General features: G+C 42.3%; 1 protein-coding gene across 15 annotated transcripts in view; it reads left to right on the top strand.

Annotated features, from left to right (window-relative positions):
• Positions 1-2,293: 2,293 nt before the first annotated feature.
• LOC106571359 (protein 4.1) overlaps positions 2,294-23,171 on the top strand; it is a 106,571-nt gene continuing 85,693 nt past the window's right edge. For all 15 annotated transcript variants that reach the window (XR_014380617.1, XM_082961741.1, XM_082961740.1 and 12 more), the window contains exon 1: positions 2,294-2,454. The gene's annotated coding sequence lies outside the window, so the exon portion shown is untranslated. The remainder of the gene's footprint in view (positions 2,455-23,171) is intronic.

The following is a 23,171-nucleotide window of genomic DNA, read 5'->3' as shown; positions in this document are numbered from 1 at the left end:
TTGGATGTTACTTTTACTTTGATGTGTGAAGAAAGACAGACTTTTGTTTTACATTTGTGCTTTAATCCTATTTGATATTTACCTTTCAAAACCTGACAAAATACATATTTAAAATGTGATTCCTCAGTCTATTTTATGTATTATTTGGTTGGCTGAAATGAAGATGTTGGTTTTGGTTTCATCATGGTTTGATGCTTAAGATGTAGGCCTTTTGACATATGACCCTATCACATGACAGTGTTGTGAGTGTCCCTTTAGACCTATGTAGCACAGTCCTGTTATTTGGTACAACACAGTGGCAATGTACTAGTAAGTAACTTAATGTACCTTGTGCAGTAAGTACTAGCATGTCAAGGTTATAAACAAAGACAAGGCCATCGATCCATTTCGCTACAAACATACAACAAGAGGCAATCAATGCATTAATAATGAACGCTCAACCTCCTAGACTTTAATGGTATCTATTGATCCTCAGTGCCCACAACCGAATATCTGCTCTGTAATGGATATTTGATGGAAAGCGAAAGTGCTAATGGTTGTTTTGTGTGTGCTGCTGCACTACCCTGCAGCAAGGTGGTCCATTCTTTATTTGTTTTGCCAAGTAAAGCTGTTGATATACAATACCAGTCAAAAGTTTGGACACACCTCCTCATTCAAGGGTTTTTCTTTATTTGTACTATTTTCTACATTGTAGAATAGTAGTGAAGACATCAGAAATATGAAATAACACATATGGAATCATGTAGTAACCAAAAAAAGTGTTCAACAAATCAAAATATATTTTATATTTGAGATTCTTCAAATAGCCACCCTTTGCCTTAATGACAGCTTTGCACACTCTTGGCATTCTCTCAACCAGCTTCACGAGGAATGCTTTTCCAACAGTCTTGAAGGGGTTCCCACATATGCTGAGCACTTGTTTGCTGCTTTTCCTTCACTCTGCAGTCCAACTCATCCCAAACCATCTCAATTGCATTGAGGTTGAGTGATTGTGGAGGCCAGGTCATCTGATGCAGCACTCCATCACTCTCCTTGGTCAAATAGCCCTTACACAGCCTGGAGGTGTGTATTGGATCATTGTCCTGTTGAAAAACAAATGATAGTCCTACTAAGCGCAAACCAGATGGGATGGTATATTGCTGCAGAATGCTGTGGTAGCCATGCTGGTTAAGTGTGCCTTGAATTCTAAATAAATCACAGACAGTGTCACCAGCAAAGCACCATCGTTGATGTTGAGATGTGTCTGTTACTTGAACTCTGTGAAGCAGTTATTTGGGCTGCAATCTGAGGTGCAGTTAATTGTCGATTTCTGAGGCTGGTAACTAATGAACTTATCCTCTGCATCAGAGGTAACACTGGGCCTTCCTTTCCTGTGGCGGTCCTCATGAGAGCCAGTTTTATCATAGCGCTTGATGGTTTTTGCGACTGCAATTGAAGAAACTTTAAAAGTTCTCGAAATATTCCGGATTGACTGACCTTCATGTCTTAAAGTAATAATGGACTGTCATTTCTCTTTGCTTATTTGAGATGTTCTTGTCATAATATGGGCTTGGTATTGTACTAAATAGGGCTATCTTCTGTATACCACCCCTACCTTGTCACAACACAACTGATTGGCTAAAACGCATTAACATTTAACAAGGCACACCTGTTAATTGAAAGGCATTCCAGGTGACTACCTCATGAAGCTGGTTGAGAGAACCAAGAGTGTGCAAAGCTGTCATCAAGGCAAAGGGTGGCTACTTTGAAGAATCTCAAATATAAAATATAATTTGATTTGTTTAACACTTTTTTGGTTACTACATGACTATATTTCATAGTTTGGATGTCCAAACTATTATTCCACAATGTAGAAAATAGTAAAAATAAAGAAAAACCCTTAAATCAGTGGGTGTGTCCAGACTTTTGACTGGTACTGTAAGTCATCTGATGCTGCTGCTGTTGAACTTGGAACACATGACTCTGTGATACTAAATTGGGCCTATTTTAAAAAAAAGTATGTTTAGTCTGTTCAGATAAAAATTATCCTGTGTTGTTTCTGCTCCACACTGATTTCCAAAAGAAACTGAAAGGCAATAGTTCAACCAAATATCATTGGATAATACTGTAAATGGAAAATCCTTTCAATGACAATATATTTTCAGTAGTGGGAGCCACTTCACCACCCCAACACAACATGCAAATACTTTTAGGCCACCAATAGAAAACGCCGACATTTACAGACTGGTGAAGGAACCAATCACAATGCATTCTCTGATACTTGTGAAATGCCCAAGCCAATTCAATTGGAGAGGCACATGTATTGCTTTACTGGGTGGAGTTAGTGTATTGTCGACAGTTGGATCTTCTCCCAGACAGATTTTGGTCTGGGAATTTCAATTTTTGGTTCACCAGAGCACATTTTTACGAGACCACGTTGTAAAAGCTTTTCTTATTTCATCTGAACTGCATCAGGTAAGTTGATTTAACGTTATGGTGCTACCTAAATTGCACACAATTGGTAGAACGATAAAAGTGCGGTAAACAAATCCGTTTTTTAAAACGCTACTTACATCATTGTAGCCTGCGAGATAGTTAGCAATGCTATTTTGTAACGTTATCAAACATTTCAATTGTTTTCGCTTGTAACTAGTTAACTTGTAAGCTAGCAAGCCATGCAGTTCATAAACTGTAAAAAAATATATAATTAAGAAAAAAAAGTTTAAGTATTGGAGCATCTCCAACTGTTCCTTGCAGAATAGGCCTTTTTCTCGGTTGCTTGTTAATGTTTCACGTTATAGACACCTTTTCGGATGTTAATTACCGGCCGTAACGAGTGTAGATGATGATACCAGTAGTTGCTCAGCGAAACTCCATATTGGGTGATCAACAAAGGTATTTTGACACTATAACGCGTGCAGAACTGGTGAATGGGAGTTTGAATCAGAGCTTTCTTTCTGGGCGTTACAGTTCTCAGGCAGAGATACTGGTTCAGCTAAGTTAGCTGGCTAATTTTAAAATCAATGACTGTCAATTAGCTACTTGGTTCTCTCAAGTCGCTAAATTTGACTAGTGCATCATTCGTGCCGTAACTATGTAAACAAGGGGTAGCTAATCTTCAATCAATTTGTAAAACCATCTGTGCATTGGTTGCGCCCCGCCCCCATTACCTTGTGTTGGAAGCTCCTGCAAGTTTTTCTAGCTAACGTTAATAATTGTCGACTTAACTAAGTGTTTCAGGATATGCCCAGCTATAGTTTGGTTTGCTAGGTTAAGTTTCAGTGGAGTAAATTACACCAACTATATAACTCGCAGAGAATACTTAAAGCAAGAGTGTCAATGTTAGCAGCACCACTCACGAGCGGATACTGCACTTGTTACATCCAGAATTTACGATATGGTATATAATTGTTGCTAGTTAGCCAACGTTAACTACAATCGGCTTAAAAAGTTGGAGTTGCTAGACATGGCGCATTGAATAAACAGGTTATCAATTCGTGACTTGGTTTTCTTTAGTGACTCACTCATATCCTCATAGAAACTTTCGAAAGGAGTCATGATTGCAGAAATGGCATGTACGGTCAGCGACACACTGCCACAGTGTTTGTTTGATTTCACTAGCAAAGCAGAAAGCTAGCTGGTTACAAACGCTATGCTTTTCTAAAATGTCAATGTGTTACATTGTGTATAGCAATTGTTACATTGTTATACACTTTTGTGGCCACTCCTGGCACAATCTTTATTTTGTGTCTGTAGGATGGACGGCCACTAAACTAAAGTAGTAGCTATGATGTTTTTTGATCGTTTTGTAACATGGTAAGATCATGAATCTGGAACGTTGAGTAATCATTTTTTTTTGTCTCTCCCATCCCTCTCTGGTCTCTGTGTGACACTTCCAACCAAATCCATAGCATGCAATGACAGATGACTTGCCTTCAGCTCAAGGGGAAGGCTCACTTGTGACAGAACACGCTGCATTGGAAGAGAGCCAAGTGTAATTAAAACCTCAACCTCACCCAAAGCATAACTATAGTGGTAGCCCCCACCTGCCACCTCCCTTTAACCTAAACCATAATCCATGTGTTTCTGTCAATTCCTGCAGTAAAGAAATGGCTTTAGATTTCTTAAAATAAAAGCAGAGGCATGCGTTTAGTTTTAAACTCCCTTGTAGCCCACACAGTTGCAACAACTAATATTTGAATACATGATATCATGGTCAGAAATTATGCTTATGTTGCAGTTGAGTTATTCCCTGAATCATATTGGTTTAATTACAGGCTGAAATGTTGTCTATAGTTACCCATCCACATGACCCTGTCATTTTAATTTGGGTCCATCTGAATGAAATGGATTACACAGTGGCAATCCAGACTATGGGAAATCTGCTTTGAGGTGTGCTGCCCAGCAGTACATGTTGATGTGTCATCAGGTGACCCAGTGTTCTCTCACTCGCACACATTAAACTTTGCGTGTTTGCAGGAGGAGAGTGTTTGATGTTAAATGGTGCTCTATAATGCCAGCAAGCGTTGGGCCTGAACATCATTTAGAGTATACTCTTGAGATATTTATGATGAGATGCAATGCTAAGTCATGCTTCATGACTTGTCAATACTTCCGCCTGCAAATTACTTGCAAGTTCATTTGTTTGAAAGGATGAAAGTGAACACAGTGCCTCATTGTGGCTTGTTGTGTCAGACAGCCTAATGAGACATGGTTAATTGTTTGGGGTTGCTTATCTCATTAGACGGTGGTTAGCATGGCAGTACACTGGACAGTGAGTTATTGTGTGAAGCTGTTGGTGCCTTGTCAGAGGGCCGTAGGTTTGGTAGTTGGCATATTGAGTGTAGGTGGGTTCCCTGGTTGAACAGTCAACTATTTGAGTTTATTGAGCTTTATTAGTAAATAAGTCTAGAATTCTCTTTTAATTAACCAGCAGGGATAGACTTGGCCACTTACTAGAAAGAATGCCATGTTCCTGTGGCACAGAGTTGAACACAGTCTTCATGGCACACTTAATTGTTAACTTCCCATTGAAAGGTTTATGGTACAACAAATCCTGTTTTTTGTTTCTGGGGCTTTTGGGCCACACCGGACACAGACTAGGAGAAATAGACTTGCTTGAGTTGTCTTGGGCTCCAGTTTGAATCCCAGAGCCGACAAGGGAAACATCTTATGTGCCCTTGAGCAAGGCACTTAACCCTAATTGCTCCAGGATCACAGTTGATGATGGTTGACCCTGGCTGTGACCCCCATTCTCCGTGGGTGGCTCAGGGAGAGTTAGGATATGCAAAAAGCACATTTCCAATTCACACATGAATACACACTTGTACATGTGTGAAATAGGACAACTATAAGCACCCACCAAATTGTATTATTTGTCGTAGGGAATTGATGCTGTTAACTGCTGTATTATTATCTATCCCCTGGCCAATGCTCTTGCACCTTCAAGATTTCTTTCTTTGACATACTGTACCAGTCAAAAGTTTGGACTCCTACTCATTCAAGGGTTTTTCTTTATTTTTACGATTTTCTACATTGTAGAATAATAGTGAAGACCTGAACTATGAAATAACACAAGGAATCATGTAGTAACCAAAAGTGTTAAACAAATCAAAATATTTCAAAGTAGCCATCCTTTGCCTTGACAGCTTTGCATTCTCTCAACCAGCTTCATGAGGAATGCTTTTCCAACAGTCTTGAAGAAGTTCACACATGTTGAGCACTTGTTGGCTGCTTTTCCTTTACTCTGTGGTCCAAACCATCTCAATTGATTTCAGGGCGGGTGATTGTGGAGGCCAGGTCATTTGATGCAGCACTCGTCACTCTCCTTGGTCAAATAGCCCTTACACAGCCTGGAGGTGTGTTTTGGATTATTGTCCTGTTGAAAAACAACAAATTATATTCCCACTAAGTGCAAACCAGATGGGATGGCGTATTGCTGCAGAATGCTGTGGTAGCCATGCTGCTTAAGTGTGCCTTGAATTCTAAATAAATCCGACAGTGTCACCAGCAAAGCACCATCACACCACCTCAATGCTTCACAGAGGAACCATGCATGCGGAGATCATCCGTTCACCTAGTGGTTTCTTTGCAGCAATTTGACCATGAAGGCCTGACTCACGCAATCTCCTCTGAACAGTTGATTTTGAGATGTCTCTGTTACTTGAACTGTAGCAGTTATTTGGGCTTCAATTTCTGAGGCTGGTAACACTAACTTATCAATCAATCAGATTTATTTATAAAGCCCTTTTTACATCAGCCGATGTCACAAAGTGCTATACGGAAACCTAGCCTGAAACGGCAAACAATGCACATGTAGAGGCACAGGGGCTAGGAAAACCTCCCTAAAAAGGCAGGAACCTAGGAAGAAACCTGGAGGAACCAGGCTCTGAGGAGTGGCCAGTCCTCTTCTGGCTGTCCCGGGTTGAGATTGTAACAGTACATGGCCAAGATGTTCAAACGTTCATAGATGACCAGCAGGGTTCGATAATAATCATCAGTGGTTGTAGAGGGTGCAACAGGTCAGCGCCTCAGGAGTAAATGTCAGTTGGCTTTTCATAGCCGAGCATTCAGAGTTAGAGACAGCAGGTGCGGTAGAGAGAGAGTTTAAAACAGCAGATCTGGGACAAGGTAGCACGTCCAGTGAACAGGTCAGGGTTTTATAGCCGCAGGCAGAACAGTTGAAACTGGAGCAGCAGCATGACCAGGTGGACTGGGGAAAGCAAGGAGTCATCAGGCCTTGTAGTCCTGAGGCATGGTCCTAGTGCTGAGAGGGAGAGACTATACCACCCACCCACTTGGCCAAAGCACAGCCCCCACACCACTAGAGGGATATCTTCAACCACCAACTTACTACCCTGAGTCAAGGCCGAGTATAGCCCACGACGATCTCCCCCACGGCACGAACCCGAGGGGGTCACCAAGCTGGACAGGAAGATCACGTCAGAGACTCAACCCACTCAAGTAATGCACCCCTCCTAGGGATGGCATAGAAGAGCGCCAGTGACTCAGCCCCTGTATTAGGGTTAGAGGCAGAGAATCCCAGTGAAGAGAGGAACCGGTCAGGCAGAGACGGCAAGGGTGGTTCGTCGCTCCAATGCCTTTCTGTTCACCTTCACACCCCTGGGCAAGACTATACTCAATCATAGGACCTACTGAAGAGAGGAGTCTTCATTAAAGACTTAAAGGTTGAGACCGAGTCTGCGTCTCTCACATGGATAGGCAGACCCTTCCATGGAAATTAAGCTCAATTGGAGAAATTCTAGGGACAATAAGGAGGCCTGCGTCTTGTGATCGTAGCGTACGTGTAGGTATGTACGGCAGGACCAAATCGGAAAGATGGGTAGGAGCAAGCCCGTGTAATGCTTTGTAGGTTAGCAGTAAAACCTTAATCAGCCCTTGCCTTAACAGGAAGCCAGTGTAGAGAGGCTACCACTGGAGTAATGTGATCAAATTTTTGTTGTTCTAGTCAGGATTCTAGCAGCCATGTTGAGCATTAACTGAAGTTTATTTGTGCTTTATCCGGGTAGCCGGAGAGTAGAGCATTGCACTGGTCTAATCTAGAAGTGACAAAAGCATGGATTAGCTTTTCTGCATCATTTTTGGACAAAGTTTCTGATTTTTGCAACATTATGTAGATGGGACGTTGGGGAAAGCTGTCGTTGAAATAGTCTTGATATGTTAGTAAAAACAGATCAGGGTCCAGAGTAACGCAGAGGTCCTTCAGTTTTATTTGAGACGACTGTACAACCAAGATTTATTTACAGATCCAACAGAAGATTTTTTTTTTTTTCTTGGGACCTAGAACTAGCAGTTTAAAAGTAAAAAAAAATTCCTCATGTCTGAAACACAGGCTTCCAGGGTTGGAAATTTTGAGGCTTCACCATGTTTCATCGAAATGTACAGCTGTGTGTCGTCCCCATAGCAGTGAAAGTTAACATTGTTTCCAAATGATGTCACCAAGAGATGTATAGTGAAAACAATAGAAGTCCTAAAATGGAACTTTGAGGAACACTGAAATGTACAGTTTATTTGTCAGAGGACAAGCCATCCAGAGACAAATTGATATCTTTCCGACAGATGAGATCTAAACCAGGTCAGAACTTGTCCGTGTAGACCAATTTGTAGACATTTCCAATGTCTCCAAAAGAATGTGGTTGTCAATGGTATCAAAAGCAGCACTAGGGTCTAGGAGCACGAGGACAGATGCACAGCCTTGGTCTGACGCCGTTAACCTGTTTGGGAATAGGGGGCAGTATTTTCACGGCCGGATAAAAAACGTACCTGATTTAAACTGGTTACTACTCCTGCCCAGAAACTAGAATATGCATATAATTAGTAGAGTTGGATAGAAAACACTCCAAAGTTTATAAAACTGTTTGAATGGTGTCTGTGAGTATAACAGAACTCATATGGCAGGCCAAAACCTGAGAAGATTCCATACAGGAAGTGCCCTGTCTGACAATTTGTCGTCCTTCTGTAGCATCTCTATCGAAAATACAGCATCTGTGCTGTAACGTGACATTTTCTAAGGCTTCCATTGGCTCTCAGAAGGCCCCAGAAAGTGTAATGGGGTGTCTGCAGTCTCTGTGCGAAGTACAGCAGCTCTGTTTGTGAGTGGTCAGGCTGGGAACAGTGACACTGGAGATGCGCGTCCACGAGACTACTCAATTTTTTTCTTTCAGCCTTTGAATGAATACAACGTCGCCCGGTTGGAATATTATCGCTATTTTACGAGAAAAATAGCATAAAAATTGATTTTAAACAGTGTTTGACATGCTTCTAAGTACGGTAATGGAAAATATTTATTTTTTTTGTCACGAAATGCGCTCGCGCGTCACCCTTCGGATTGTGACCTGAACGCACGAACAAAACGGAGCTATTTGAATATAACTATGGATTATTTGGAACCAAAACAACATTTGTTGTTGAAGAAGTAGAAGTCCTGGGAGTGCATTCTGACGAAGAACAGCAAAGGTAATACAATTTTTCTTATAGTAAATCTGAGTTTGGTGAGGGCCAAACTTGGTGGGTGTCAAATTAGCTAGCCCTGATGGCCGGGCTATGTACTCAGAATATTGCAAAATGTGCTTTTGCCGAAAAGCTATTTTAAAATCTGACACCGCGATTGCATAAAGGAGTTCTGTATCTATAATTCTGAAAATAATGTATGTCTTTTGTGAAGATTTATCATGAGTAATTTAGTAAATTCACCGGAAGTTTGCAGTGGGTATGCTAGTTCTGAACATCACATGCTAATGTAAAAAGCTGGTTTTGGTTCGTGGACGCGCATCTCCAGTGTCACTAGTGTAACCAGGAGGAGAGGCCTCATTTAACACAGTCAATTAATCAGGCTAGAGCCATATTTCAGTCAGGCCAATCACATCAAGATTATGATCAGTGATTAGTTAATTGACTATAACTGCCTTGGAAGTGAGGGATCTAACATTGAGTAGCCCTATTTTGAGATGTGAGATATCACAATCTCTTTCAATAATGGCAGGAATGGAGGAGGTCTTTATTCCAGTGAGATTGCTGAGGCGAACACTGCCATGTTTAGTTTTGCCCAACCTAGATTGAGGCACAGACACGGTCTCAATGGGGATAGCTGAGCTGACTACACTGTGCTTGTGGCAGACTTCACTAAGCTGGCATTCTCATTGTGGAGCTAAATTAAATGTATTTATTAAGCCCTTCTTACATCAGCTGATATATCAAAGTGCTGTACAGAAATCCAGCCTAAAACCCCAAACAGCAAGCAATGCAGGTGTAGAAGCATGGTGGCTAGGAAAAACTTCCTAGGAAGGCCAGAACCTAGGAAGAAACCTAGAGGAACCAGGTTGAGGGGTGGCCAGTCCTCTTCTGGCTGTGCCGGGTGGAGATTATAACAGAACATGGCCAAGATGTTCATAGATGACCAGCAGGGTCAAATAATATTGTGTCCTGTCTATGTTCTTGTATAAGATGAGAACACCCCTCCAGCTAGGATGGAGTCCGTCACTCCTCAACAGTCCAGGCTTGGTCCTGTTTGTGGGTGAGTCCCAGAAAGGGGGCCAATTATCTACAAATTCTGTCTTTTGGGAGGGTCAGAAAACAGTTTTCAACCAGCAATTGAGTTGTGGGACTCTGCTGTAGAGCTCATCACTCCCCCTACCTGGGAGGGGTCCATAGACAATTACTTGATGCCGACACATCTTTCTAGTTATCCTTTGCATCAGAGGTAACTCGGGGTTTTCCTTTCCTTTTGCGGTCCTCATGAGAGCCAGTTTCATCATAGCGTTTGATTGGTTTTGCGACTGCACTTCTTGAAATGTTCCGGATTAACTGACCTTCATGTCTTTAAAGTAATGGACTGTCATTTCTCTTTGCTTATTTGAGCTGTTTTTGCCTTAATATGGACTTGGCCTTTGACTAAATAGGGCTTTCTTCTGTACACCACCCCTACCTTGTCACAACAGAACTGATTGGCTCAAATGCATTAAGAAGGAAATACATTCCATAAATTAACTTAACAAGGCACACCTGTTAATTGAAATGCATTCCAGGTGACTACCTCATGAAGCTGGTTGAGAGAATGCCAAGTGTGTGCAAAGGGTGGCTACTTTGATTCAACACTTTTTTTTATTTTTTTAGTTACATGATTCCATGTGTGATTTCATAGTTGTGTCTTCACTATGATTCTACAATGTAGAAGTTTGTAAAAATACAGAAAGATCCTTGAATGATTTGGTGTCAACTTTTGACTGGTACTGTATGTCTTTGAGCACATGCAGTGCTGATATTTGCGAAAGTTTAAATTTTATAGAAATTTAAACTTGAATCATGCTGTATAGGATTTAGCCTATGACTGTGGCTTAGGGTTCACACATAGCTCATGTTCCATTAGCTTTAAGAGGTTGAAATGTCTCTGTAGTGTATGGGAGGGTGAGCGAGAAGCTACAGCATAGGGTATTTGTTAGACTACCTCAGGCAAAGAGCATGAGTTTCTTTCAAGTTACATCGAGATGGTATGAGGTGGCAACTGTCCCCTTTCCTCTGTTCAGTACCCCAGAAGGACTGTACACGTGTTCCATCTTCTGTGTACTTTACCATCAATGATATTGTGTAGTCATGTGTGCAGTCCTCTTCACTGATCCTGCCTCTCCCCCCACTTGTTAGTGGTGTTTGGACTTATCTGTGTTTGTAGGCTAAATGTAGCATCCAGTATGACCCCTGTGTACTCAAAGACCCCTGTTGAACAGGCTTTCAACTTTACTTTCTCACAGTAGTTTCACTAACCATTCGAATTAGAGGTCGACCGATTTATGATTTTAACGCCGATACCGATTTTATTTTAGGGCCCCAAAAAAAGCCGATACCGATTAATCGGGCGATGTTTTTTTAAAATTTTTATTTTATTAAATCTTTTTTTATTATTATTATTTTTTTAAATGTATTATTATTTGTAATAATGACAATTACAACAATACTGAATGAACACTTATTTTAACTTAATGCATCAATAAAAATCAATTTAGCCTAAAATAAATAATGAAACATGTTCAATTTGGTTGAAATAATGCAAAAACAAAGTGTTGGAGAAGAAAGTAAAAGTGCAATATGTGCCATGTAAGGAGGCTAACGTTTAAGTGCCTTGCTCAGAACATGAGAACATATGAAAGCTGGTGGTTTCTTTTAACATGAGTCTTCAATATTCCCAGGTAAGAAGTTTTAGGTTGTAGTTATTATAGGACTATTTCTCTCTAAACGATTTGCATTTCATATACCTTTGACTATTGGATGTTCTTATAGGCACTTTTTCATCCAGGATGGCACATCAATGCGAGCTGTGGCAAGAAGGTTTGCTGTGTCTGTCAGCGTAGTGTCCAGAGCATGGAGGCGCTACCAGGAGACAGGCCAGTACATCAGGAGATGTGGAGGAGGCCGTAGGAGGGCAACAACCCAGCAGCAGGACCTCTACCTCCGCCTTTGTGCAAGGAGGAGCAGGAGAAGCACTGCCAGAGCCCTGCAAAATGACCTCCAGCAGGCCACAAATGTGCATGTGTCTGCTCAAACGGTCAGAAACAGACTCCATGAGGGTGGTATGAGGGCCCGACGTCCACAGGTGGGGGTTGTGCTTACAGCCCAACACCGTGCAGGACGTTTGGCATTTGCCAGAGAACACCAAGATTGGCAAATTCGCCACTGGCGCCCTGTGCTCTTCACAGATGAAAGCAGGTTCACACTGAGCACGTGACAGACGTGATAGAGTCTGGAGACGCCGTGGAGAATGTTCTGCTGCCTGCAACATCCTCCAGCATGACCGGTTTGGCGGTGGGTCAGTCATGGTGTGGGGTGGCATTTCTTTGGGGGGCCGCACAGCCCTCCATGTGCTCGCCAGAAGTAGCCTGACTGCCATTAGGTACCGAGATGAGATCCTCAGACCCCTTGTGAGACCATATGCTGGTGCGGTTGGCCCTGGGTTCTTCCTAATGCAAGACAATGCTAGACCTCATGTGGCTGGAGTGTGTCAGCAGTTCCTGCAAGAGGAAGGCATTGATGCTATGGACTGGCCCGCCCGTTCCCCAGACCTGAATCCAATTGAGCACATCTGGGACATCATGTCTCGCTCCATCCACCAACGCCACGTTGCACCACAGACTGTCCAGGAGTTGGCGGATGCTTTAGTCCAGGTCTGGGAGGAGATCCCTCAGGAGACCATCCGCCACCTCATCAGGAGCATGCCCAGGCGCTGTAGGGAGGTCATACAGGCACGTGGAGGCCTCACACACTACTGAGCCTCATTTTGACTTGTTTTAAGGACATTACATCAAAGTTGGATCAGCCTGTAGTGTGGTTTTCCACTTTAATTTTGAGTGTGACTCCAAATCCAGACCTCCATGGGTTGATAAATTGGATTTCCATAGATTATTTCTGTGTGATTTTGTTGTCAGCACATTCAACTATGTAAAGAAAAGTATTTAATAAGATTATTTCATTAAATCAGATCTAGGATGTCTTATTTTAGTGTTGGAGCAGTGTATATACTTGTGTATTGATTTTACGAAAGGCATTGCTGTTATTGTTTAGGTACACGTTGGAGCAATGTGTACCGAAGCGATTATATGCAACGCAGGACAGGCTAGATAACTACACATGGTTGATGTTATTACTAGTTTAACTCGTGATTACGATTGATTGGTTGTTTTTTACAAGGTAAGTTTAATGCTAGCTAGCAACTTACCTTGGCTTCTTACTGCATTCGCGTAACAGGCAGGCTCCTCGTTGAGTGCAATGTAAAGCAGGTGGTTTGAGCGTTGGACTAGTTAACCGTAAGGTTGCAAGATTGAATCCCGAGCTGACAAGGTAAAAATCTGTCGTTCTTCCCCTGAACAAGGCAGTTAACCTAGGCCGTCATTGAAAATAAGAATGTGTTCTTAGCTGACTTGCCTAGTTAAAAAAAAAAAAAATCGCCGTCCAAAAATACCGATTTCCGATTGTTATGAAAACTTGAAATCGGCCCTAATTAATCGGCCATTCTGATTAATCGGTCGACCTCTAATTCAAATGCTTCATATTGGCACCATTGCCAGCTGTCAGATCAATCACTGATTTGCCAATTCTAAATTGTTGCAAAAGAGAAAGAAATACCAGAGCTCTGAAATGTCAACCTCATACTGTCACTACAGGTAATTACCTCGGATTATGATTGGACAAAAGTGAGGTGGGGATTTACTCCAACATTGGGTCTTGTGGTGAGCTTCCTGTTGGAACAGACCACTCTACGTGTCACTCAGTCTCCTAATTCTGCTGCGCACTGTGAGAGATTGCTTAACCATTCGGAAGGGTTATGGGAACATCCCGCTTTTAGAGTACTGTGTTCCTGACATCCTGCCTTGGACACTGTTTTTCCACAGGGATTGTCACAGTGGTTTAGGCTCTTATGGAATCACTCAACAAATAAAGATCACAAACTCTGTGCAACACCAACTCTGTTGATTCTCAGTTTCATATTGAGCATTTTTCAAAGATGACCTTTCCAATCCAACACAAGGCTTTTGATTCCGTCACCTTCAAAGCTCCATACAATTCTCTCAACTATACTTGTTTGCAACAAGTTGGGTTCATAGATGGACAAAACAAAATTCAACCGTGACCAGAAATTACTTGTGCTAGTAGTAAGCCACCATGTCGCAGCTTTTCTCAGAAGCTGCACTACCAGCCCTTTGAATGGCACAATAAATGCAATTTTCTGCTCATTACTGAGGAAAGGGGGAGTTTGCCATCTCCTAGCAAGTGTCCTGCTTTGAAACAGCACAGGGAGGAAAAAAAAATTCCCCTTAATTGGGTGCCTGTGGCTTGGCACCCTCCCAAAACATAGTTAAAAAGAGATTATCTGCAGGAGTCCAATTTTGCAGCAAGGGCTTTCCATGTCAGTAAGGCAGAGGTAATTTGGATCAAATTATACTTGTCTTGGAATCTAGGCACATTTGTCTTTTGAAAAAAAAAAGTTGCATTCTTTACAAATTTACACCACCCCTGGGACATTGAGCTCCAATTGTTGCATTTTTAGTTGTGGCTATACACGAGTCTTTTGCCCCATAGTAAGGGATTTTTCTGCAAGATTTATTTATATATATATATGTGTGTAGGTTTCAAAGTTGGGAAACTTTTTTTAGTTTAGTGAAATACAGCTTTTGAATTTGCACAACAATTAGTGAAGGCTGAGGCACAGGTGTTCTTCAATCCCTCCTAGTTATATGCTCCTCTGGAGCCCTCTGTCCACAAGTATGTGGACATCCCTTCAAATGAGTGGATTTTACTATTTCAGCCACACCCGTTTGCGGGTGTATAAAATCGAGCACACAGCCATGCAATCTTCATAGACAAACATTGGCAGTAGAATGTCCTTACTGAAGAGCTCAGTGGCACGTCATAGGATGCCAAGTTTCCAACAAGTCAGTTTGTCAAATTTCTGCCCTGCTAGAGTTCCCTGGTCAACTAAGTTATTATAATTTTTTTTATCTCGCCTTTATTTAACCAGGTAGGCTAGTTGAGAACAAGTTCTCATTTACAACTGCGACCTGTCCAAGATTAAGCAAAGCAGTTTGACACATGCAACAATAGAGTTACACATGGCATAAACAAACACAGTAGAAAAAGTCTATATACAGTGTGTGTTCAAATGAGGTGAGATAAGGCAATAAATAGGCCATGGTGGTGAAGTAATTACAATATACTAATTAAACACTGGCGTGATAGCTGTGTAGGACATGAATGTGCAAGTAGAGATACTGGGGTGCAAAGGAGCAAGATAAATACAGTATGGGGATGAGGTGGTTGGCTGGGCTATTTAGATGGCCTAGGTGCAGTGATCTGTGAGCTGGTGCTTAAAGCTAGTGAGGGGAATATGAGTCTCTAGCTTCAGTGATTTTTGCAGTTCGTTCCAGTCATTGGCAGCAGAGAACTGGAAGGAAAGGCGGCCGAAGGGGAATTGGCTTGAGGGTGACCATTGAGATATACCTGCTGGAGTGAGTGTTACGGATGGGTGCTGCTATGGTGACCTGTGAGCTAAGCTAAGGCGGAGCTTTACCTAGCAAAGACTTGTGGGTTTGGCGCCGAGTATGAAGCGAGGGCCAGCCAACGAGAGCATACAGGTCGCAGTGGTGGGTAGTATATGGGGCTTTGGTGACAAAACGGATGGCACTGTGATAGACTGCATCCAATTTGTTGAGTAGGGTGTTGGAGGCTATTTTGTAAATACATTGCCGAAGTCGAGGATCGGTAGGATTGTCAGTTTTACGAGGGTATGTTTGGCAGCATGAGTGAAGGATACCTTGACGCGAAATAGGATGCCGATTCTACATTTAATTTTGGATTGGAGATGTTTGATGTGAGTCTGGAAGGAGAGTTTACAGTCTAACCAGACACCTAGGTATTTGTAGTTGTCCACATATTCTCAGTCAGAACTGTCCAGAGTAGTGATGCTGGACAGGCGAGCAGGTGCAGGCAGCGATCAGTTGAAGAGCGTGCATTTAGTTTTACTTGCAATTTAGAGCAGTTGGAGGCCACGGAAGGAGAGTTGTATGGCATTGAAGTTCCTCTAGAGGTTAATTAACACAGTGTCCAAGGAAGGACCAGAAGTATACAGAATGGTGTCGTCTACATAGAGGTGGATCAGAGAATCACCAGCAGCAAGAGCGACATCATTGATGTATACAGAGAAAAGAGTCGGCCCGAGAATTGAACCCTGTGGTACACCCATAGAGACTGCCAGAGGACCGGACAACAGGCCCTCCGATTTGACACACGGAACTCTGAGAAGTAGTTGGCGAGGCAGTCATTTGAGAAACCAAGGCTGTTGTCTGCCGATAAGAATGTGGTGATTGACAAGAGTCGAAAGCCTTGGCCAGGTCAATGAATACGGCTGCACAGTAATGTCTCTTATCGATGGCGGTTATATTGTTTAGGACCTTGAGCGTGGCTGAGGTGCACTCATGACCGCTCTGAAACCAGTTTGCATAGAGAAGAAGGTACGGTGGGATTCGAAATGGTCTGTAATCTGTTAACCTCTATGGGCTAGGTGGGACGCTTACTCAACAGCCAGTGTAATCCTGTGGCGCGATATTCAAAAACCTTAGAAATGCTATTACTTCAATTTCTCAAACATATGACTATTTTACACCATTTTAACCTCTTACATCTAGACGTTCCGCTAGCGGAACACCTGCTCCAATATCCAATGATAGGCGTGGCGCGAATTACAAATTCCTCAAAAATACAAAAACTTCAATTTTTCAAACATATGACTATTTCACAGCATTTTAAAGATAAGACTCTCCTTTATCTAACCACACTGTCCGATTTCAAAAAGGCTTTACAGCGAAAGCAAAACATTAGATTATGTCAGCAGAGTACCAAGCCAGAAATAATCAGACACCCATTTTTCAAGCTAGCATATGTCACAAAAACCCAGAAGACAGCTAAATGCAGCACTAACCTTTGATGATCTTCATCAGATGACACACCTAGGACATTATGTTATACAATACATGCATGTTTTGTTCAATCAAGTTCATATTTATATCAAAAAACAGCTTTTTACATTAGCATGTGACGTTCAGAACTAGCATACCCCCCGCAAACTTCCGGGGAATTTGCTAACAATTTACTAAATTACTCACGATAAACGTTCACAAAAAGCATAACAATTATTTTAAGAATTATACCTAACTCCTCTATTCACTCGATATGTCCGATTTTAAAATAGCTTTTTGGTGAAAGCACATTTTGCAATATTCTAAGTACATAGCCCAGGCATCACGGGCTAGCTATTTAGACACCCGGCAAGTTTAGCACTCACCAATATCAGATTTACTATTATAAAAGTTTGATTACCTTTTGTTGTCTTCGTCAGAATGCACTCCCAGGACTGCTACTTCAATAACAAATGTTGGTTTGGTCCCAAATAATCCATAGTTATATCCAAATAGCGGCGTTTTGTTCGTGTGTTCAAGACACTATCTGAAGTGTAAATAAGGGTCACGCGCACGACGCATTTCGTGACAAAATATTTGTAAATATTCCATTACCGTACTTCGAAGCATGTCAACCGCTGTTTAAAATCAATTTTTATGCCATTTTTCTCATAAAAAAGCGATAATATTCCGACCGGGAGTGGTGGTTTTCGTTCAAAGAGAGAGAAAGTAAACATTGAGTCGACTCGGGCACGCGCGCCCCGTCCCATTGTCCTCAGATCGGCCACTTACAAAATGCGCTGATGTTTTTCAGCCATGGGCTGCAAAGCCACGATTCGGCTTTCTGGCGCCTTCTGAGAGCCTATGGGAGCGTTAGAAAATGTCACGTCATGCCAGAGATCCCCTGTTTTTGTTAGAGATTATCAATAAGGCCATGAAATGGTCAGAGAGCGCTTCCTGTTTGGAATCTTCTCAGGTTTTGGCCTGCCATATGAGTTCTGTTATACTCAGACACCATTCAAACAGTTTTAGAAACTTTAGGGTGTTTTCTATCCAATTCAAACAATTATATGCATATTCTAGTTACTGGGCAGGAGTAGTAACCAGATTAAATCGGGTACGTTTTTTATCCGGCCGTGCAAATACTGCCCCCTATCCCCAACAGGTTAACTTGGCTTTCGAAGACCTTAGAAATGCAGGGTAGGATAGATATAGGTCTGTAGCAGTTTGGGTCTAGGGTGTCTCCTCCTTTTGAAGAGGGGGATGATCGCGGCACCTTTCCAATCTTTGGGGATCTCAGACGATACGAAAGAGTTTGAACAGGCTAGTAATAGGGGTTGCAACAATTTCAGCAGCAAATTTTAGAGAGGGTCCAGATTGTCTAGCCCGGCTGATTTGTAGGGGTCCAGATTTTGCAGCTCTTTTAGAACATCAGCTATTTGGGTGGGGGAGGCTTGGGCGAGTTGCTGTGGGGGGTGCAGGGCAGTTGACTGGGGTAGGGGTTGCCAGGTGGGAAGCATGGCCAGCTGTAGAAAAATGCTTATTGAAATTCTCAATTATAGTGGATTTATTGGTGGTGGCAGTGTTTCCTAGCCTCAGTGCAGTGGGCAGCTGGGAGGAGGTGCTCTTATTCTCCATGGACTTGTGTCCCATTACTTTTTTGAGTTTGTGCTACAGGATGCAAATTTCTGTTTTGAAAAAGCTAGCCTCAGCTTTCCTAACTGCCTGTGTATATTGGTTCCTAACTTCCCTGAAAAGTTGCATATCGTGGTGGCTATTCGACGCTAATGCAGAACGCCACAGGATGTTTTTGTGCTGGTCAGGGCAGTCAGGTCTGGAGTGAACCAAGGGCTATATCTGTTCATGGTTCTACAGTTTTTTTTTTGAATGGGGCATGCTTATTTAAGATGATGATGAAGGCACTTTTAAAGAACAACCAGGCATCCTCTGCTGACGGAATGTGGTCAATATCCTTCCAGGATACCCTGGCCAGGTCGATTAGAAATGCCTGCTTGCTGAAGTGTTTTAGGGAGCGTTTGACAGTGAGGGGTGGTCGTTTGACCGCAGACACATTACGGATGCAGGCAGTGACCTTGGTTGAAAACAGCAGAGGTGTATTTGGAGGGCAAGTTGGTTAGGATGATATTTATGAGGGTGCCCATGTTTACAGATTTGGGGTTGTACCTGGTAGGTTCATTGATCATTTGTGTGAGATTGAGGGCATCAAGCTTAGATTGTAGGATGGCTGGGGTGTTAAGCATGTCCCAGTTTAGGTCACCTAGCAGCACGAGCTCTAAAGATAGATGGGGGGGGGCAATCAATTCACATATGGTGTCCAGGGCACAGCTGGGGGCAGAGGGTGGTCTATAGCAAGCGGCAATGGTGAGTGACTTGTTTCTGGAAAGGTGGATTTTTAAAGTAGAAGCTCGAATTGTTTGGGCACAGACCTGGATAGTATGACAGAACTCTGCAGGCTATCTCTGCAGTAGATTGCAACTCCGCCCCATTCGGCAGTTCTATCTTGTTGGAAAATGTTAGGGATGGAAATTTCAGGGTTTTTGGTCTTCCTAAGCCAGTATTTAGACACAGCTAGGACATCCGGGTTGGCAGAGTGTGCTAAAGCAGTGAATAAAACAAACTTAGGGAGGAGGCTTCTAATGTTAACCTGCATGAAACCAAGGCTTTTACGGTTACAGAAGTCAACAAATGAGAGAACCTGGGGAATAGGAGTGGAGCTAGGTGATGCAGGGCCTGGATTAACATCTACATCACTTGAGGAGTAGGATAAGGGTACACCTAAAGGCTATAAGAACTGGTTGTCTAGTGCGTTCGGAACAGAGTAAAAGGAGCAGATTTCTTGGCGCGATTAGAATAGATTCAAGGCATAATGTACAGACAAAGGTATGGTAGGATGTGAATACATTTGAAGGTAAACCTAGATATTGAGTGATGATTAGAGAGATATTGTCTCTAGAAACATTTAAACCAGCTGAGTTGGCTAAGGCATATTGAGCAAGGCTAGTGGTTCTACTGTGAAATAAGACAATCACAAACCAGAACAGCAATGGACAAGGCATATTGACATTAGGGAGAGGCACGCGTAGCTGAGTGATCATAGGGGTCCAGTGAGTAGTTAGGCTGGGTGGAGATACGGTGATTCAGACAGCTAGCAGAATGGCCTTAGAGGGACGTCGCGACAGAGGAATTATGTTATAGCCTTGTGCGGTTACATCGATAGACCAGTCGTGATGGATTAGTAGGGTTCCGTGTAGCTAAGGGGTCCAGTCCAATTGGAAAAATAGGTATAGTGGCCCAAGAAATTGGCCGATGGATCTCTTCAGCTAACAGCTGTTATCGTGAAGTGGAAACATTTAGGTGCAACGAAGGCTCAGTAGTGAAGTGGTAGGCCACACAAGCTCACAGAATGGGACCACCAAGTGCTGAAGCCCATAGCATGTAAAAATTGCCTGTCCTTGGTAGGGCTGACCCCATTTAATCATCTGATCAATTTTTTGGCGATAGGCTGTTGGTCCACCGAGATTTCTTTAGTCAAGCAGTATCAAAAAAATATCGCTGTACAAGACACCTGTCTGAGTGGACTGATCCATTGTGGAGGCCGTGGGGATGGCGCTTTCCATCAGTCTAAGACGTGCTACTGAAATTGTATATGGTTAAATTACATAAGAACAATGGTGCAACACTAATAAAAATGATATTTTATAATAAATGATATTTTATAATAACAAATGTTATTTTTTCTCTCGTTGGAAAGCGGTTGCTGTGTACGGTTCTGAAACGCATCAGTGCGCTGTTGAATTAGCAACATGATCTAGGAAAAAGCGCCATGTGCATAATAGCAAAGTTAACCAGCACATTAATGTTGAGAACAATGCCTGAGGCAGCAGCAGAATGAGATGAGAAAGTCCTTGCCTTATTGTCTATGAAAAGTGAGGAGAGGGGAAACCCCAACTTAATTAGGTCTATAATCAATGACCTAGCTGTTAAATCTACCTGGCTTTATAAATCATCCATATATCTAGAGAAATAAGACAGATGCTGCTTTTGCTGCCTGTGCACGTTTAATAGATACTGATTCCATAAGCACCAAGCCTCACACATGTCAAGTAAACGATTTCACAAATGCGGCTTTTTTTTTTTTTTTTGCTTTTCTGTAATAAAGGCTTTACACTTTTTTGTTAGAACAGCCTCTTTGTTATTACAGTGAGGGGGAAAAGTATTTGATCCCCTGCTGATTTTGTACATTTGCCCACTGACAAAGAAATGAATAGTCTATAATTTTAATGGTAGGTTTATTTGAACAGTGAGAGACAGAATAACAACAAAAACATCCAGAAAAACGCATGTCAAAAATGTTATAAAATGATTTGCATTTTAATGAGGGAAGTAAGTATTTGATCCCTCTGCAAAACATGACTTAGTACTTGGTGGCAAAACCCTTGTTGGCAATCACAGAGGTCAGACGTTTCTTGTAGTTGGCCACCAGGTTTGCACACATCTCAGGGGGGATTTTGTCCCACTCCTCTTTGCAGATCTTCTCCAAGTCATTAAGGTTTCGAGGCTGACGTTTGGCAACTCGAACCTTCAGCTCCCTCCACAGATGTTCTATGGGATTAAGGTCTGGAGACTGGCAAGGCCACTCCAGGACCTTAATGTGCTTCTTCTTGAGCCACTCCTTTGTTGCCTTGGCCATGTGTTTTGGGTCATTGTCATGCTGGAATACCCATCCATGACGCAGTTTTCAATGCCCTGCCTGAAGGAAGGAGGTTCTCACCCAAGATTTGACGGTACATGACCCCGTCTAGCGTCCCTTTGATAGGGTGAAGTTGTCCTGTCCCCTTAGCAGAAAAACAACCCCAAAGCATAATGTTTCCACCTCCATGTTTGACGGTGGGGATGGTGTTCTTGGGGTCATGGGCAGCATTCCTCCTCCTCCAAACACGGCGAGTTGACTTGATGCCAAAGAGCTCCATTTTGGTCTCCTCTGACCACAACACTTTCACCCAGTTGTCCTCTGAATCATTCAGATGTTCATTGGCAAACTTCAGACGGGCATGTATATGTGCTTTCTTGAGCAGGGGGACCTTGCGGGCGCTGCAGGATTTCAGTCCTTCACGGCGTAGTGTGCTACTAATTGTTTTCTTGGTGACTATGGTCCCAGCTGCCTTGAGATCATTGACAAGATCCTCCAGTGTAGTTCTGGGCTGATTCCTCACCGCTCTCATGATCATTGCAACTCCATGAGGTGAGATCTTGCATGAAGCCCCAGGCCGAGGGAGATTGACAGTCTTGGGTTTCTTCCATTTGCGAATAATCGCACCAACTGTTGTCACCTTCTCACCAAGCTGCTTGGTGATGGTCTTGTAGCCCATTCCAGCCTTGTGTAGGTCTACAATCTTGTCCCTGACATCCTTGGAGAGCTCTTTGGTCTTGGCCATGGTGGAGAGTTTGGAATCTGATTACTTCTGTGGACAGGTGTCTTTTATACAGGTAATGAGCTGAGATTAGGAGCACACTCTTAAAGGGAGTGCTCCTAATCTGTTTGTTACCTGTATGAAAGACACCTGGGAGCCAGAAATCTTTCTGATTGAGAGGGGGTCAAATTTTTATTTCCCTCATTAAAATGCTAATCATTTTATAACATTTTTGACATGTGTTTTTCTGGATTTATTTTGTTATTCTGTCTCTCACTGTTCAAATAAACCTACCATTAAAATTATAGACTGATCATTTCTTTGTCAGTGGGCAAACGTACAAAATCAGCAGGGGATCAAATACTTTTTTCCCTCACTGTATTTATTTAGTGGTTACTCTGTTCCAAGTTGTTGGGAAAATAATATTTATAATAACGCTGCTTATTACTATTATAATAATGTCATTAGCAGGCTTAGTATAGCAGCCTTGTATAACCACCATTGAGCTTTAGGCCTAAGAGCGCATCCTGTTTAGTCTTAAAACCATATCTTTCTTAGGCCTATATTTCAATACTTTGATAGTCTACTGTATCAATCATTCATTCATCACACAGCATACAAGTCATAAATGATTTGAAATGCAGTCAAGGATTTTAGTTTTGAAATAAAGTGAGCCTTGAATAATTTTCTTAACAACTTATGGGTACCTGGGACGGTAGCGTCCCACCTGGCCAACATCCAGTGAAATTGCAGAGCGCGAAATTCCAAAATACTCAATTCAAATATTTAACATTCTTGAAAATGT

Source organism: Salmo salar, chromosome 15, assembly GCF_965601325.2.
Source record: "Salmo salar chromosome 15, fSalSal1, whole genome shotgun sequence".
NCBI classification, from domain to species: Eukaryota; Metazoa; Chordata; class Actinopteri; order Salmoniformes; family Salmonidae; genus Salmo; species Salmo salar.
Note: the sequence above shows the minus strand (reverse complement) of the source record. Positions and strands in the feature narration are given on the sequence as shown.